Source organism: Oryctolagus cuniculus, chromosome 1 (assembly GCF_051225735.1).
Source record: "Oryctolagus cuniculus isolate XC-2025 breed Fujian yellow rabbit chromosome 1, ASM5122573v1, whole genome shotgun sequence".
NCBI classification, from domain to species: Eukaryota; Metazoa; Chordata; class Mammalia; order Lagomorpha; family Leporidae; genus Oryctolagus; species Oryctolagus cuniculus.
The window spans coordinates 134,756,088-134,772,132 of record NC_142867.1 but is presented as its reverse complement, the minus strand read 5'-3'; the positions used below and the strand labels follow the sequence as shown (position 1 = coordinate 134,772,132).

Sequence of the window (16,045 nt, the reverse complement as noted above, 5' to 3'; positions counted from 1 at the left end):
AGCAGCCGGAACTGGAACCGGCACCCATATGCGATGCCAGCACTGCAGGCGGCAGCTTCACCTGCTATGCCACAGTGTCATTCCACCCCGCCCCCCGCATTATCCTTAATACAGTTAGAAGTGAATTGTGGGCCGGCGCCGTGGCTCAATAGGCTAATCCTCCACCTTGCGGCGCCGGCACACCGGGTTCTAGTCCCGGTCGGGGCGCCGGATTCTGTCCCGGTTGCCCCTCTTCCAGGCCAGCTCTCTGCTGTGACCAGGGAGTGCAGTGGAGGATGGCTCAGGTGCTTGGGCCCTGCACCCCATGGGAGACCAGGAAAAGCACCTGGCTCCTGGCTCCTGCCATCGGATCAGCGCGGTGCGCCGGCTGCAGCGGCGGCCATTGGAGGGTGAACCAACGGCAAAGGAAGACCTTTCTCTCTCTGTCTCTCTCTCTCACTGTCCACTCTGCCTGTCAAAAAAAAAAAAAAAAAAAAAAAAGAAGTGAATTGTGTTCTTCATGGTAGCATGCTCTAAAGGCTGTGCCAACGCTGACCACTCCCAGAGAAGTACAGGGTTAGGTTGCTGCAAGTCGCTGGTCACATTTTTATCACCCAATCACACCTAATCCAGTTTTATGTGTGTTTGTTTGAAGACACCTTATATGATAAATGAGGGTACTTCATATACTTGTTACAAAAATGTTGAAATCTATGCATAGTTTTTCCATAACATGCATTTTTCATGAGTTTTTGAAGAGCCCTTGTATATGTAGAACTCAAAAATGTCTTTGTACCAAAATAAAAATATTTACACATTTTTAAAAGATATATATAATTATTTATTTGAAAGGCAGAGTTAGAGAGAGAGAAAGAGAGAGATTGTCTATCTGCTGGTTCACTCCCCAAAAGGCTGCAGTGGCTGGGCTGGGCTAAGCTGAAGTTAGGAGCCTGAAACTCCATCTGGATCTCCCACTTGGGTGGCAGGAGCCCAAGCACTCAGGTCATTTTATAGTGCTTTCCCAGGCACATTATCAGGGAGCTGGATTAGAAGTGGAACAGCTGGGACTGGAACGGGTGCCCTTAAGAGATATTGGTGTTACAGCATCTGCTTAACCTGCTGTGTACTACAACATTAGCCCCAAAATAAACTTATCTTTTTAAAATTTATTTTATTTATTTATTTATTTATTTTTTTACAGACAGAGTGGACAGTGAGAGAGAGAGACAGAGAGAAAGGTCTTCCTTTGCCGTTGGTTCACCCTCTAATGGCCGCCATGGCCGGCGCGCTGCGGCCGGTGCACCGCGCTGATCCGAAGGCAGGAGCCAGGTACTTCTCCTGGTCTCCCATGGGGTGCAGGGCCCAAGCACTTGGGCCATCCTCCACTGCACTCCCTGGCCACAGCAGAGAGCTGGCCTGGAAGAGGGGCAACCAGGACAGAATCCGGCACCCCAACCGGGACAAGAACCCGGTGTGCCGGCGCTGCTAGGCGGAGGATTAGCCCAGTGAGCCGCGGCGCCGGCTTATCTTTTAATTCCATTTTACATGAATTTTTAAAAAGATTTATTTATTTATTTATTTATTTATTTGAAAGGCAGAGTCACAGAAACAGAGAGAGAGAAAGCGAGAGGTCTTCCATCCATTGGCTCACTCTCCAAATGGCCACAATGGCTGGAGCTGAGCCAGTTGGAAGCTAGGCCTCCTCCAGGCCTCCCACAAGGGTGCAGAGACCCAAGCACTTGGGCCATCTTTTTTATATATATTTTATTTATTTATTTGAGAGGTAGAGTTACAGACAGTGAGAGGGAGAGAGAGAGAGAGAAAGGTCTTCCTTCCGTTGTTCACTCCCCAAATGGCCGCACCTATTCGAAGCCAGGAGCCAGGTGCTTCTTCCAGGTCTTCAGCCAGGTGCAGGGCCCAAGCGCTTGGTCCATCTTCCACTGCTTTCCCAGGCCACACCAGAGAGCTGGATTGGAAGAGGAGCATCTGGGACTAGAACTGGCCCCCATATGGGATGCCAGCACTGTAGGAGAAGGATTAACCTACTGTGCCACAGCACCAGCCCCCTTGGGCCATCTTTAACTGCTTTCCTAGGCCAGAGCAGAGAGCTGGATCAGAAGTGGAGCAGCCAGGACTAGAACCAGCTCCCATATGGGATGCCGGCACTGCAGGTGGGGTATTAACCCACTATGCCACAGCGCTGGCCCCCATGGAAAAAATGTTTTGTTTTTTGTTTTTTTTTTTTTTTTTTGTTTTTTTTTTAGAGAGAGACAGAGAGGTCCCATTCACTGGTTCACTCCTTAAATGTCTGCAAAGGCTGAAGCTGGATTGGGACCAAAACCTGATCAGGAACTCAATCCCTGTTTCTTGCGTGGGTGATAAGAACCTAACTACTTGCGGGGCCGGCGCTGTGGTGTAGCGGGTATAGCCGTTGCCTGCAGTGCTGGCATCCCATATGGACGCCAGTTCAGGTCTTGGCTGCTCCATTTCTGATCCAGTTCTCTGCTCGGGTCCAGCTCTCTGCTATGGCCTGAGAAACAGTGGAAGATGGCCCAAGTCCTTGGGCCCCTGCACCCACGTGGGAGACCCGGAAGAAGGTCCTGGCTCCTGGCTTCAGATCAGCTCAGCTCCCGCTGTTGCGGCCAACTGGGGAGTGAACCAGCAGATGGAAGACCTCTCTCTCTCTCTCTTTCTGCCTCTCCTTTTCTCTCTCTGTAACTCTTTCAAATAAGTAAATAAATCTTTAAATAAAAAAAAAAAAGCAGCTACTTGCCATCCCCTAGGGTCGGCCTTGGCAGGAAGCTGGATTCAGGAATCAGAGTTGGGAATTTCACCCAGGCAATCTGATGTGGGGTGGGATGTGGGTGTCTTAACCTCTAGGCCGAATGTCTGCTCCCACATGAATTTCTGAAGCTTCCTTGTGCATTGTTGATTCATTAAACATTGAAGTCATGGCCAGCAGCACTATAACTCCTGCTTGACCGAGGCTTAGTCATCTCAGTAAAGCACATCACAGCCTATTTGCGGTGGAAACACTCCAGCACTGAGCTTCGGGGTGGGGGAGCATTTTAAATGGTGGAATCATCATAAAAAAGCAAAAGCAAAAGTTACAAACATGGCAGCGAAAAGATGGTGAAAAGGCTGGCAAAGAAAAAAAAAAGATATCTGTTGACACCACGAGAGCTGAAGTCAGAACCCGGAGCAAAGCCTTGTTTGGCTTCAGCTAGGAGGGGACGCATCAGGTGGCCCACGTTTTTGCTGCCCTTTGCCTATTGATGAACGGCCAAGGAAGCATCACAAGTATTGATTTTGCGGTTCCAGATAAATGCTGGCAACTCGGTGAATTCTCAGACGTGGAAGCCTCAGACGATGAGGGTTGCTTGTGCTGTTTGGATCCGTTTCCCCCTTCGTAACCCGTCATTCATCGACACAGATCTTTCTGAATGGGAGGAGAACGGGAGAAGCAGCTTGTAGGCGAAGCGCTTGCGCTTCTGCGTCTCCCCAGTCCCAGAGAGCCTGCTGACCTACAAGCTTCAGTGAGTAATGAACTTGCTGACCCAGGCCTCTGACAAGGGAACCAGCCTGCGCCTGGAGGAAGCCCTTGGGGTTTTGGACCCTGGGCCACCCTGCCACAGTGACACAAAGACTCCTTTTGCAAAGCAGCTGTGAGCCTGCTACTGGGCTCGCGTGGAAACGGAATGCCTGATGGACAGCTGCCTCGTGACTTTCGGTCTGATGTTTTCATTTTTGGATGCCTCACCTGGAACTGAATGGCTAACCAGGTGGGTCAGATGCAATACACTTTGCTTGTCAACTGGACATGGAATATTCCAGAAAGCCACTTTTCTGACCACCACCAACCCCCCAGAGGCATCTGAGCCTTGTAGGAAAACACAGCAAAACTCTGCCCCCGGGAGAAACTTTCTCTTCTCTCTTCTCCTTGTTTTTGTTTGCTTGTTTGTTTTCTGCTGGCTCCTGGGGGACTCTCATTCAGTTTCCCCCAAATGCCTGGGCCCAATTCACTGATGGCTTGGATAAGCTAAAACCAAATGGGAGTGTACTGCGCTACCTCGGCTGTTCTGCCTCGGCGTCGCCCATGTGGAGCAGGAAGTGCACGTGGGTACCCACTCTGTGGGCGGAACTTAAGGCCAGTCTCTTATCTGTGACCAACAGCCCTCTTCATGAAACCTCGGTTTGTTCGTATGGACTCCCCGGCTGTTGCCAGTGGCCTAAGTCTTTGGTCTGCACTTGGAACACTACAGACTAAAAACTCCCCCACGGTAGAGTGGTGAATGGTAGAAGCCAACCGCAGCCGCTGACGTTGCGTCTCCCGTGGGAGGGGCCCATTCTCGCTGCGAGTGATTGGACTCACGCTACTGCAGCTGCTGGTGCCACCCTGCTCGTCACCATGGTTACCTGTGTGCGTCGCTGTAGGAGACATAATGCAACCCCCACTGCTACGGTTTGAATATGGTTTGTACCAAGCTCCTGCGGAAGTTTACTTATTATTTTTTTAAAAAAGATTTATTCACTTCTTTGAAAGGCAGAATTACAAAGAGAGAGAGACAGAGAGATTGCATCCACCCAGATGGCCACAAAAGCTAGGTTGGGCCAGGAGCTTCAACTGAGTCTCTCATGGGGGTGCAGGGGCCCAAGCACTTGGGCCGCCTTCTGCTGCTTTCCCAGGTGCATTAGCAGGGAGTTGGGTTGGAAGTGGAGCAGCCAGGACTTTAACCCGTGTCCATAAGAGAAGCCAGCGTGACAGGCGGCAGCTTAAACCACAGCACTACAACGCCAGCCCCTCATACTCAAGTTCAATCCCAAAGGCAGTGAGGATGCTATTAAGAGGGTGGAAACTTGATCTGACTACAGCACTTAGTGGTGCTCCCCTGATTGAATCCTGGTGGCCTTCCAGGCAGAGGCAGACACAGACATGCACAGGTGCTCACCGTCTCCACCTCTTGCCCTGTGACGCCGTGTGCTGCCTCTGGACTCTGCTGGCCAGGAGACCACGGCCATGGAATGATGCAGCTCAGGGCCTTCACTGGAGCCTGCGCCGTCGGTACCCTGCGGACTTCCAACAAAGCTGTGAGCTAGATGAGTTCGTTTCTCGAGAAAGCCGTTATTTCTTTATAGTAAGGAAAAGCAGCGGGGCTGGTGTTGTGGAGCAGCTTGCAACACCAGCCTCCCCTAGCAGAGCACCAGTTCAAGTCTCAGCTGCTCTGCTTCCCGTCTAGCTCCCTGCTGATGCACCTGGGAGAGCAGCAGCACTTGGTCCAAGTATCTGGCCCTTGCTATGCATGTGGGAATCCCAGGTGGAGCTCCTGGCTCCTGGCTTTGGCCTGGCCTGGAGTTGGCTATTGCAGCCAGTAGGGGAGTGAAGCAGTAGATGGAAAGTCTCCCTCTCTTTCTCTGTGTCTCTTTCTTCCTTTCAAATCAATCAATCAATCAAAATGTGTGAAAGAAAAGCTAATACACCCATCATCATGGAGTAGGCAGAGTAACCTGCATATCTGATGCAAGGGTTACCCCTGCACGCCCAGCTGACTCCTGACAAATCGCACACATCGATTTAACAGTGAGTGACGTCACACTTGTGGCATATTGCTTATGTTGGACTTTGGACTCCTTGCAGGGATGCTGGTGGTACCTTGCTCTGTTGACACCTTTTCGGCTGATGCAATGACCAGTCTGCTGCAATCAGTTGGTGATAATCAGACCACTGTGATCTTTCAAACTGTGTCATGCTTTTGGCCCTCTGAACCATGTGCTGTGGGCTAATGGTATTCTTTATCGCAAAAGCCACTCAACAGTGAGCTAATAATCCAGGCACTTAATGGACCTCCCATGTTCCCGGCTATCCGCAGGCATCTGATATTGCTGACTTTTGGAACAGTAGGCTCAAAACCAGTTGAAAAGATCTCTTGCCTCTTCCTAGTCCACACACCATGCCCAGAAAGGAATCATTGCATCTTGTTCCCTTCCTAGGTATGATTAGGGCAGGACAGATGAGATGGGAGGCTTCTAAAACTCAGAAAATCCAGAGTTTTCCATGGGAATTCTTGGGCACGATGCTTCTTTGTTTCCCCTGGTTGCAATCACAGGCTGGGCCTGGTTGGCGCAGCCTCTGGGTGAAATCCAGCCAAAAGCAGGCTAAGGGACTTGAACTTCATTCAGCTACTTGGCTTTTGTTGCACTGACATGTTCCCAGCTTGTAACAATAATGACCACTATGGAGTGCCTTGATCCCTGAGCACCCCCATAAGTGGCCCATGTTCCCTGTAATGGGGGACACAGGGCTGGGCACTTGGCGCAGTGGTGTAGCCACCACTTGGGATGCTCACATATTCTATCAGAGTGCCTGGGAACAAGCCCAGGCCCTGTCTTGGATGCCACCTTTTTGCTAACATGCACCCCAGGAAGCAGCTCAAGAACTGGGTTTCCTGCCATCCATGTGGGAGACCTGCATTGAGTTCCCATCTGAGCTTTGGGTTGGCCCGGCTCTGGCTGTTGCCGGCATTTGGAAAGTGATCCGGTATCCATATGGGCTTAACCTGCTGTGCCACAGCACCAGCCCCAAGCTTTCAGTGTTTAAGAAAACTTCATCAGTAGGTCACATAGCCCTCAGATAACTGAGAGAACATTCCACCATGAGTCTACTTCGGATGTCTTGAAAGAGTTTCTCAAAGAGATAACTGATTTGCTATCGTTTTGCACTTTATGCCTGGGAACCACTGTGGCTCATCTGACTTGCTCTATAGCCTAACTGTAGCTGAAGTCATTAGTGACATCACATGGACCCTGGACGACATTCAGATGAACATCAACTTACTGCTCAGGGTTATTATACTGACACAATTTCTCTACCCTTCTTGAAGGCCGTGGCAAAGTATGTGGACATAGTAACAGATCCTGCTGTATAAGGATTAATGTGTTGAGACAAGTAGAAAATTCAGTATAGAAACACTGCGTAGGAAGAAGCTAAAGTAGATCCTGGTGGTTTATGACCTTTTTTCAACTGCTTATATCTAGAACCCTAGAGAACATGGTTATTAATGCTAGGCATGTTGGCCTTCTCCTGCTACTTAGAGTCTTATTGACAGTAATCTTATTAATGCTATATGAAACAAATCAAGTGGATTTAGTCCAAGCCTTTGATGGTCAAATTAATCAGTGCCCAGTAGAGTGGTGTATTCACGGGATACTTTGCCAGTAGTCAAGAGAATGCAGAAACAAGTGGTGGATGTTATTGGGAGACAATTCTCTATGGGTTTCTCATGATTCTGCACACCTTGTGAACAGAGGCGCTGACTGCTGATGGTAGGCAGAACCATGGTTCCATGAAGATGTTCATATTGTAATCCACAGAAACTTTGAATATGTTATCTGACATGCAAAAGGCACTCTATAGATACAGTTAAGGCTCTTGAGATGGGGAAATTATCTTACATTAGCTCATAGGCCCAACACAATCATAAAGGATCCTTATAAAGGAAAGGCGCAGAGTCAGAGCACATGAGAGGCCACGGAAGCACGGGTTGGAGTGATGTGGCCACAAGCCAAGGAGTGTCGGCAGCCCCTCAAAGCTGGAAAAGGCAACGAACAGTTTTCCACGAGAGCCTTGAGAAGGCACGCAGCCTTTGGTTTAAGCCCTGTCAGAGCCATTTTAGACTTCTGGTCTCCAGAATTGGGATTAATAAATGTGTGCTGTTTAAGCCGCTAAATTTGTGGTAATTTGTTAAATCAGCAACAGGAAACTGAAACACTGCCTTTGTTCTAGGCTATTTTTCAAGGATATTTATATAATGCATAGTCTTGGGGAATATAATATCTCCCAACCGAGCAAAGGGGTCATGATTCCTCTCCATTATAAAAGATCTGGGCTCCCTGGCCATGGGTTTTCTTTTCTGTAATGAAAGTCAGGCATATACAAGTATCACCTGGCCCTATTTGTATCATTCTTTGGGAATTAGGGAACTGATGCAGGAAAATGCTGACCCATTGGCTGTTCATATTGCTGTAACAAAGTCCTCTGTTTCAGGGTTGGCACTGTGGCTCGGTTTACGTCCTGGCCTGAAGCACCGGCATCCCATATGGGTGTTGGTTCAAGACCCGGCTGCTCCACTTCCCACCCAGCTCTCTGCTATGGTCTGGGAAGGCAGTATAGGATGACACAAGTGCTTGGGCCCCTGCACCCGCGTGTGAGACCCAAATGAATCTCCTGGCTCCTGGCTTTAGACGGGCCCATCTCCAGATCTTGTGGCTATTTGGGGATTGAACCAGTGGATGGAAGATCTCTCTCTCTGTCTCTCCGTCTCACTGTCTGTAACTCTACATCTCAAATAAATAAATAAAATCTTTTAAACAAAAGGAATTAGCAAAAGAAACCTGCACATTTGAAAAAGTATACAAATTTATAAAAAATTTTATTTAAGGTGTACAGATTTCATTTATTTCATGTACACAGATTCAAGAACATGGTGATACTTCCCACCCTACCCTCCTTCCTGTCCATACTCCCACCCTTCCTCCACCTTCCTCCTGTTTCCTCTAAATTTTCACAATGATTTACTTTCAGTTTACTTTACCCTCATAAGATTAACCCTACACTAAGTAAAGAGTTCAACAAATAGTATGAGGGAAAAAACCTGTTCAGGACTGTAAACAATCATCAAAGCACAAAATGTCAATTTCACTCTTCTACATTATCTTTCTGGTGCTCTGTTAGTTACCACAGATCAGGGAAAACATAGGGTATTTGTCTGTTTGGGACTGGCTTATTTCACTAAGTATAATGGTTTCCAGTTGCATCCATTTTGTTGCAAAAGTTAATTTCATTAATTTTTATGTCTCAGTAGTATTCCATAGTATATATATACCATAATTTCTTTTTTTATTTTTTAAAAAGATTTATTTATATATTTGAGAGGCAGAGTTACAGATAAGGAGAGGGAGACAGAGAGGTCTTCCATCTGCTGATTCATTCCCCAAATGGCTGCAATGCCCAGAGCTGGAGCTGGGTCAATCCAAAGCCAGAAGCCAGGAGTTTCTTCTGGATCTCCCACATGGGTGAAGGGGCCCAAGGCCTTGGGACATCTTCTAATGCCTTCCCAGGCCACAGCAGAGAGCTGAATCAGAAATGGAGCAGCCAGGACTTGAACTGGTGGCCATATGGGATGCTGGTGAAGTAGGCAGAGGCTTAACACAGCGCTGGCCCCCATAACTTCTTTATCCAGTCATTAGTTATGGGCATCTGGATTGATTCCATACCTTAGCTATTGTGAATTAAGCTGCAATGAACATGGGGGTACAGATAACTCTTTCATATGTTGATTTTATCCCCCTTGGGTAAATTCCCAGGAGTGGGATTGCTGGGTCATGCAGTAGATCTATTTTTTCAGTTTTGTGAGGTAGCTCCATATTGTCTTCCACAATGGCCGTACTAGTTTGTATTTCCACTAACAGTGGATTAGTGTAGGGTTTTTCAAATGAGGAAACAGGGCACAGGAGCGCACCTCTGGACAGATATGTGCTCCCACTTTTATTTAGAGGGTAATAGCAAGTCCATAGGCCAGCAGGCACACAGGCAAAGTTATACACCAATTTAAGGATTTGGGAAAAGGAACTCGGTCTGGTGGTCTAAAATAGGGATTAGAGCTGTGTTGAAAATCTTCAGAGACAGGCCCATTAAGATGCTTGTGCAAATTTACAAATTCCCAAAAACACTCCAGGTACCAATTCATGTCCATTAGCCCCCTGCTGCTCCCGCTGCCATGTTCCTTTGGGGGTGGGTGTGCCCATCCCAGGCCTGTTTTGGGGTGAGCAGAAACTGTGGCCATGCCTCTAATTTCAGGGGTTGTGCCCGCCTGAGAGGCACAAAGCATTCTCTACAGATTACACACCCTCGCCTGCATTTATTGTTTGTTGGTTTCTGTATGAGAGCCATTCTAACTTCAGTTAGAGGTGAAACCTCATTGCCACCATGTTCTTCTGCTCCTGTGGGAATTAAGGTTGTATGAGTTGTCTGAAGTGGGACGGTGAGAACAGAATGCATATTTTTAAACACCTCTGTTTCCCCCATGAAATGCTTCAGCAGGGTGCTTTCTTGAGTGCTACAAAACTCAACATCTGGAAGGAGACCTTTCCTGCAGAGGCCTTGTTATCCTCTGCAGCTCCTAGGTGATTTATTTCATATAACAGATTTTGAAAATGGTAATCCACGTGTGATACCCGCATGGGGTATTTGCTTAGTTTATTCCACATAATGTCAGACTTTTCACAAAAGCTAACCTCTTAAGATCAAGAAATACATTTCAAATACAAATTGCATTGGCCTTGTTGTTTAGTCAAATTAAGTCCAAGCTTGTGTCTAGTTATCAAAATATTTATCCTTGTATTCCTATGTTTTCGGGAGAACCAGTCTTGCCACTTCTGCAAGATATTCAGTGTTTGCATTCGGGACTCTGTCTCACATGTTCAGCAGTATCCTGTTTGTAAGAGAGGGCAAAGGAGAAAGGTCATTGAATATTTTTAGGCTTTTTTTTTTTTTTTTTTTTTTTGACAGGCAGAGTGGATAGTGAGAGAGAGAGACAGAGAGAAAGAAAGGTCTTCCTTTTCCGTTGGTTCACCCCATAATGTCCACTGCCGCTGGCTCACCGTGCTGATCCGAAGCCAGGAGCCAGGTGCTTCTCATGGTCTCCCATGTGGGTGCAGGGCCCAACGACCTGGGCCATCCTCCACTGCACTCCGGGGCCACAGCAGAGAGCTGGACAGGAAGAGGAGCAATCAGGACAGAATCCGGCACCCCGACTGGGACTAGAACATGGAGTGCTGGCACCACAGGTGGAGGATTAGCCTATTGAGCCACGGCGCTGGCCAGGCATTTTCATAAGGCCTGAGTAAGTTCCAGACTTGTGATAAGAGATGAGGACGTGAAATATAACACATAACTGAGATCAAGTTCAAGTTTTAAGGGAATCAGGACACTACGTGGCATACATAGCAAAAAAAAACCATCCTGAGATCTATCTTGAGTATTACCATGGAGGCAGAATTTTAAGAAAACTGTAGTGAAACATCAGCCTTTGATATCTGGTAACATTTGCCTCTCCGCTTTGTGAGAGGACACGAAAGATGCCAGTGTGTGGGTAATTCCACCAGCTCTCTGTACAGTGGTGCTTGTCAACCAGGGCACATTCGGCAGTGTCCAGGTGTTTTTGGTTGGGCAATGGAGTTGTTCTGGATCCTGACCGTGGCAATGGCACACGAATCCTTTCCTGGAGTGAAATGGCACACACACGCGTGCGCAGATGAGGGAAAGTTACGAATATGGTGGAAACGAGATTGGGTCTGAAGTCTGGTTAGCACGTCAGTCTTTGGTTTTGATATTAAACAGCAATTTAAGGTATCACTCTTAGGAAAAGCTGAGTGAAGGGTACACAGGACTCGCTGCTATTTTTATAACTTCCTGTGAGTTTGTAATTATTTCAAAATTAAAAAAAAAAAAAGGAATACTGAGAGTAGACCTAAATAAGAACCCCAGCTGTGTTCTTTGGAGAGATGCTCCCTCTCCATACCTGTGCCACTCCTGGCTCTCTCTGCTGCCATTGTGTTATGTGGTGCTAGTACATTTTCCTCCATTGCCACTATAGACTAAATGAGCCTGGGTAATTTATTAAAAAAAAATGCCGTCCTGAGAAATCAGAAAGTTACTTTTTTAATAAAAGATTTATTTATTTATTTTGAAAGTCAGAATCTTCCATCAACTGGTTCATTCCCAGATGGCTGCAATGGCCAGCACTGGGCCAGGCCGAAGCCAGGAGCTTCATCCAGGTCTCCCACATGGCAGGAGCTCAAATACTTGAGCCATTTTCCACTGTTTTTCCCAGGCCACTGGCAGGGAGCTGGATCTGAAGTAGAGCAGCTGAGACAAACCAGCACTCATCTGGGATGCCTGCATTGCAGGCAGTGGCTTGATCTGCTGTGCTACAATACCAGCCTAGCACTCACGTCTGTGAGAATTAAGCCAGTCCCTGGAACAAGTTATTAGTTCTTAATGATCTGAATCACCATTAATATATGTATTTGAAAGGCAAATAACAGGGGCAGGGAGGAAGTGGGAGGGAGAGAGAATCTTTTCATCTGCTAGTTTACTTCCCAAATGGCTACAACAGCCAGATCTGGGCCAGGTTGAAGCAGGAGCCAGGAACTCCATCCAAGTCTCCCAAATAGGTGGCAGGAGCCGCACTTGGGCCACCATCTGCTGCTTCCAGGTGCGTTAGAATGAAGCTGGATCAGAAGTGCAGCACAGGCTGGCACTGTGGCACAGGTTAATCTTCTGCCTGTGGCGCCGACATCCCACATGGGCACCAGTTCTAGTCCCAGCTACTCCTCTTCTGATCCAGCTCTCTGCTATGGCCTGGGAAACCAGTAGAAGATGGCCCAAGCCCTTGGGCCCCGGCACCTGCATGGTAGACCGGGAAAAAGCTCCTAGCTCCTAGCTTCAGCTCAGGCCGTTCCAGCCACTTTGGGAGTGACCCAGCAGATGGAGAATCTCTCTCTCTCTCCCCGCCCCTCTCTCTGTAACTCTCTCAAATAAATAAATAAAATCTTTCAAAAATCATTTTTTAAAAAAGTATAGCAGTCGGGACTTGAAACGGCACTCTGATATGGGATGCTGGCATCACATCACATTTACACCACCTTTTAAAGGCCCTACTCCCAACATCACCCTCACAGCAATCAAATGTCAACATGAGTTTTGTTGTGGACACTTGGGAAATGAGCCAGCAGATAGAGGATCTCTCACTAACCACGTCTCTTTCAAATCAGTCAATCTATGTTAAAAAAAGAAAAATGTCAATAAAGGGGCCAGTGCCGTGGCTGCCGCCTGCAGTGCCAGCATCCTATATGGGCACCAGTTCGAGTCCCAGCTGTCCTCTTTTGATCCAGCTCTCTGCTGAGGCCTGGGAAAGCAATAGAAGATGGGACCCTGCACCCGTATGAGAGACATGAAAGAAGCTCCTGGCTCCTGGCTTTGGATTGGCTCAGCTCCAGCTGTTGCAGCCATTTGGGGAGTGAACAAGAGGATGGAAGACCCCTCTCTCTCTGCCTTTCTGTAACTCAACTAAATAAATCTTAAAAAAAAAAAAAGTCAAGAAAGCTATATGAGAATAGAGGATTTAGAGAAAAAAATTTTTTAATTTGAGATGTGCAATTAGAGAGAGAGAGACAGAGAGAAAGGTCTTTCATATCCTGGTTCACTCCCCAGATGGCTGCAACAGCCAGAGCTGAGCCAATCTAGAGCCAGGAGCCAGGAGCTTCTTTCCCATCTCCCACATGGCCCAAGTACTTGGGCCATCTTCCGCTGCTTTCCCAGGCCACAGCAGAGAGCTGGATTGGAATAGGAGTAGCTGAGACATGAACCGCCACCTGTACGGGAAGCCAGCACTGCAGGCGGAGGCCTGGCCTACTACACCACAGCGCTGGCCTGGGGAGTATGTTTTTAATTAAAAAAATTTTTCATTTAAGAGGCAAAGAAACAGACTTACTGACATACAGATCTCCCATCTTCTGGTTTACTCCCCAAATGTCTGCAAGGTTTGGGCTGGGCCTGGCATTCAATCCAGGTCTCCCATTGGGGTGGCAGGAACCCAATTACTTGATCTATTACTGCTACCTTGCAGTGTCTCCACTAGCAGGAAGCTGGAGCCTAGTATCAAACCCTGATAAGCCAGATGGCTGCCCACAGTGAATTTTCTGCTAGAAAGTGTTAGGGAGTTGGCATTCGGTGTAGCAGTGAAAATACTGGTTGTGAGGCTTGAACGCCCATCACAGTGCAAGTTTGAGTCCTGGCTCCATGCCCAGTTCCAGCTTCCTATTAATGTGCTCTGTGGGAGACAGCACGTGATGACGTAAGTACTTGGGTCCCTGCCACTCATGTGGAAGACCTGGATTTGGCTCCTGGCTTCCAGCTTTAGTCTGGTCCAGCCCTGGTTGTTGTAACACCTGGGCAGTACACCAGGGGATGACAGCTCTTTCTCAAATAAATAAATGCATTTAAACATTATTTTGAAGTTATTAAACTGGTAGGGAGTCACATTTCAGTTGAGTCTTGAAGAATGGGTAAATCGATGGGGCCAAAATGGGGGCTAAGACTTTCTACTCGCAGTAAATGTGCTGAAGGCTTGGATTTCAGTAACTGGTTTGCTTGAGGACAAGACGCGACTGAAGAGCAAAGTCTTTGGGGTCAGACGGCCCTAGATAGCCCCCCACAAAGTCCAGACATTATTTTAAATGTCCTTGGGGAGTGTGACTGAAATTTTCTGATTAAAGGTTTGGATCGAAGCTTAGTTCTAGAAGGGCAACATATGGCGCCACTAAAAAAGTTTTAATTAGAGACTTTAGACTGAGGCCGAGGAATCTATAGGAGGTTGTTATTGCAATTTAGGCCGGAGTTGCTGAGGGTGTGACCCAGACCAGTAGCAGCAGAAACAGTCTAAGGTCGCGGAACATCTGCTGTGAGGAATTCCCACACGAACTGTGCAAATGACGACGATGCAAGGTAGAGGGAAAATGTGTAGACTTGGGTATCTAGGAGAGTTTCAAAGAGGAAGGAGTAACAATAGGCAAAAGGCGGGGGATGGCGTGAAGCATGACCCCAGGGGAGAAAAGCATGTGACAGGATGGGAAATATCACAGGATGAGGGCAGTTAGGCATGTGAAAGCAAGCTGCGAGTCACTCTGGATGGATGAGGCAGCCTAGCCAAAGTATGCAGGAATCACAGGAAACCAGGCACCAGAGAGCTAAGGAGGTTGTCCAGTGGTGGCACCTTCTATGTGCAGAAGTATTGATTACCGCACACTACACATAACCAAGTAACACCCATCAGCAGGGGCCCTTCTTCAGGATGGTTCACAGTACTGGCAGAAATGCAGGTGCCACCAAATGCTATCTTCATTGCAATCTATACCTTCAGAACTTCTTGTAGATACAGTCCCCACAGGCTCCTGCTAAAACAAACAAACAAAAACCCAGTGTTTATACAACAGTATTTATTCCCTAACAACGTTAACAGTTCAGGAGTGCAAAAACTGTGTGTGTGTGTGTGTGTGTGTGTGCTTAACCGGGGCCCTTGCGGGCGCTCAGGGTTTACAATTGGGCAATACTGCTTAATACAAGGTACTGGGCTGTACTTTGCTTGCAAGTCATCTTTAAACCAAACGATGACATAATTTGCAAACGCTGGCTTCTCAGAGGTACACTAACTTCCTGCTCCTGCGCGCACCGAGACAGGTTGACCGATCCTAGGTGTCACCTAAAACAGGAACTGGGATGGAGTAGGAAATGGACAGCGGCTGGGCCCCGGGGGAGCCGCCGCGACCTCGCTCGAGGGCGGGAAGCGCAGCCCCCAGCGGCGACCCCGCGGGTTGCGCAGGGGTCCCAAGCGCCCACTCCATCCTCCTCCCGCCGTGATGAACACCTTTCCCCCTCCTCCGTTAACTGTCCTCCAACTCCCGTGCCCAGAACAGCCACAACACGCCTTGACGTCTTCCACGCACGCAACACCTAGCATAGTGAAATAACAAACCCCCGCACCGCTAATTAACCCCCAGACGCTCCCCGCCACGGGTCCCGGACACGGAAACCTAAGTCGGGGAGAAGCCAGCAGGCCAGGCGAGGCGAGGCGAGGCGACTCCTCGCCCACCGCAGAGTCGGGGAGCGACGTAAAAGGGTGGGGAGACTACCGGGATCACGAGCGCGCAGGCGCACACTCGGCCGCGGCCCTCAGTGGTCGAACCCCTTTCTAGTAATTTCGCTACCCGTGACGTCATCGCGGCGCGCCGCCACAGTGCGCCCGGACACCGCGTTTTATTTTTTGGTGAAGTGTGTGTGTGTGGTGAAAGGGGAGCTGTTAAAAAAAAAATGAAAAGCCTCAACTCGCCCCATTTTGCTCTTTCTCCCACACTTTGGGCGGGAGAGGAAGAGACACCGAGCCGGAGCCCCCCAAAGCGCGCCGGCCGGGGGATGACTCGGCGCCGTCGCCGGCCGCGTTACCCGGCGTGC

At 48.4% G+C, this 16,045-nt stretch overlaps 1 long non-coding RNA gene across 8 annotated transcripts; it reads right to left on the bottom strand.

The window, feature by feature from the left end:
• Positions 1–8,863: 8,863 nt before the first annotated feature.
• LOC138843811 (uncharacterized) lies at positions 8,864–15,920 on the bottom strand. 8 transcript variants are annotated; one of them, XR_016222492.1, is made up of 4 exons: positions 15,578–15,920; positions 14,811–14,991; positions 10,636–10,744; positions 8,864–10,466 (listed from the first exon to the last, which is right to left on the bottom strand). It is a non-coding gene; the product is annotated as an uncharacterized LOC138843811 (long non-coding RNA). The 8 variants fall into 8 exon arrangements; XR_016222499.1 differs by having other exon boundaries at positions 14,811–14,988; positions 15,628–15,920; XR_011378822.2 differs by having other exon boundaries at positions 14,811–14,988; positions 15,578–15,813.
• Positions 15,921–16,045: the final 125 nt, after the last annotated feature.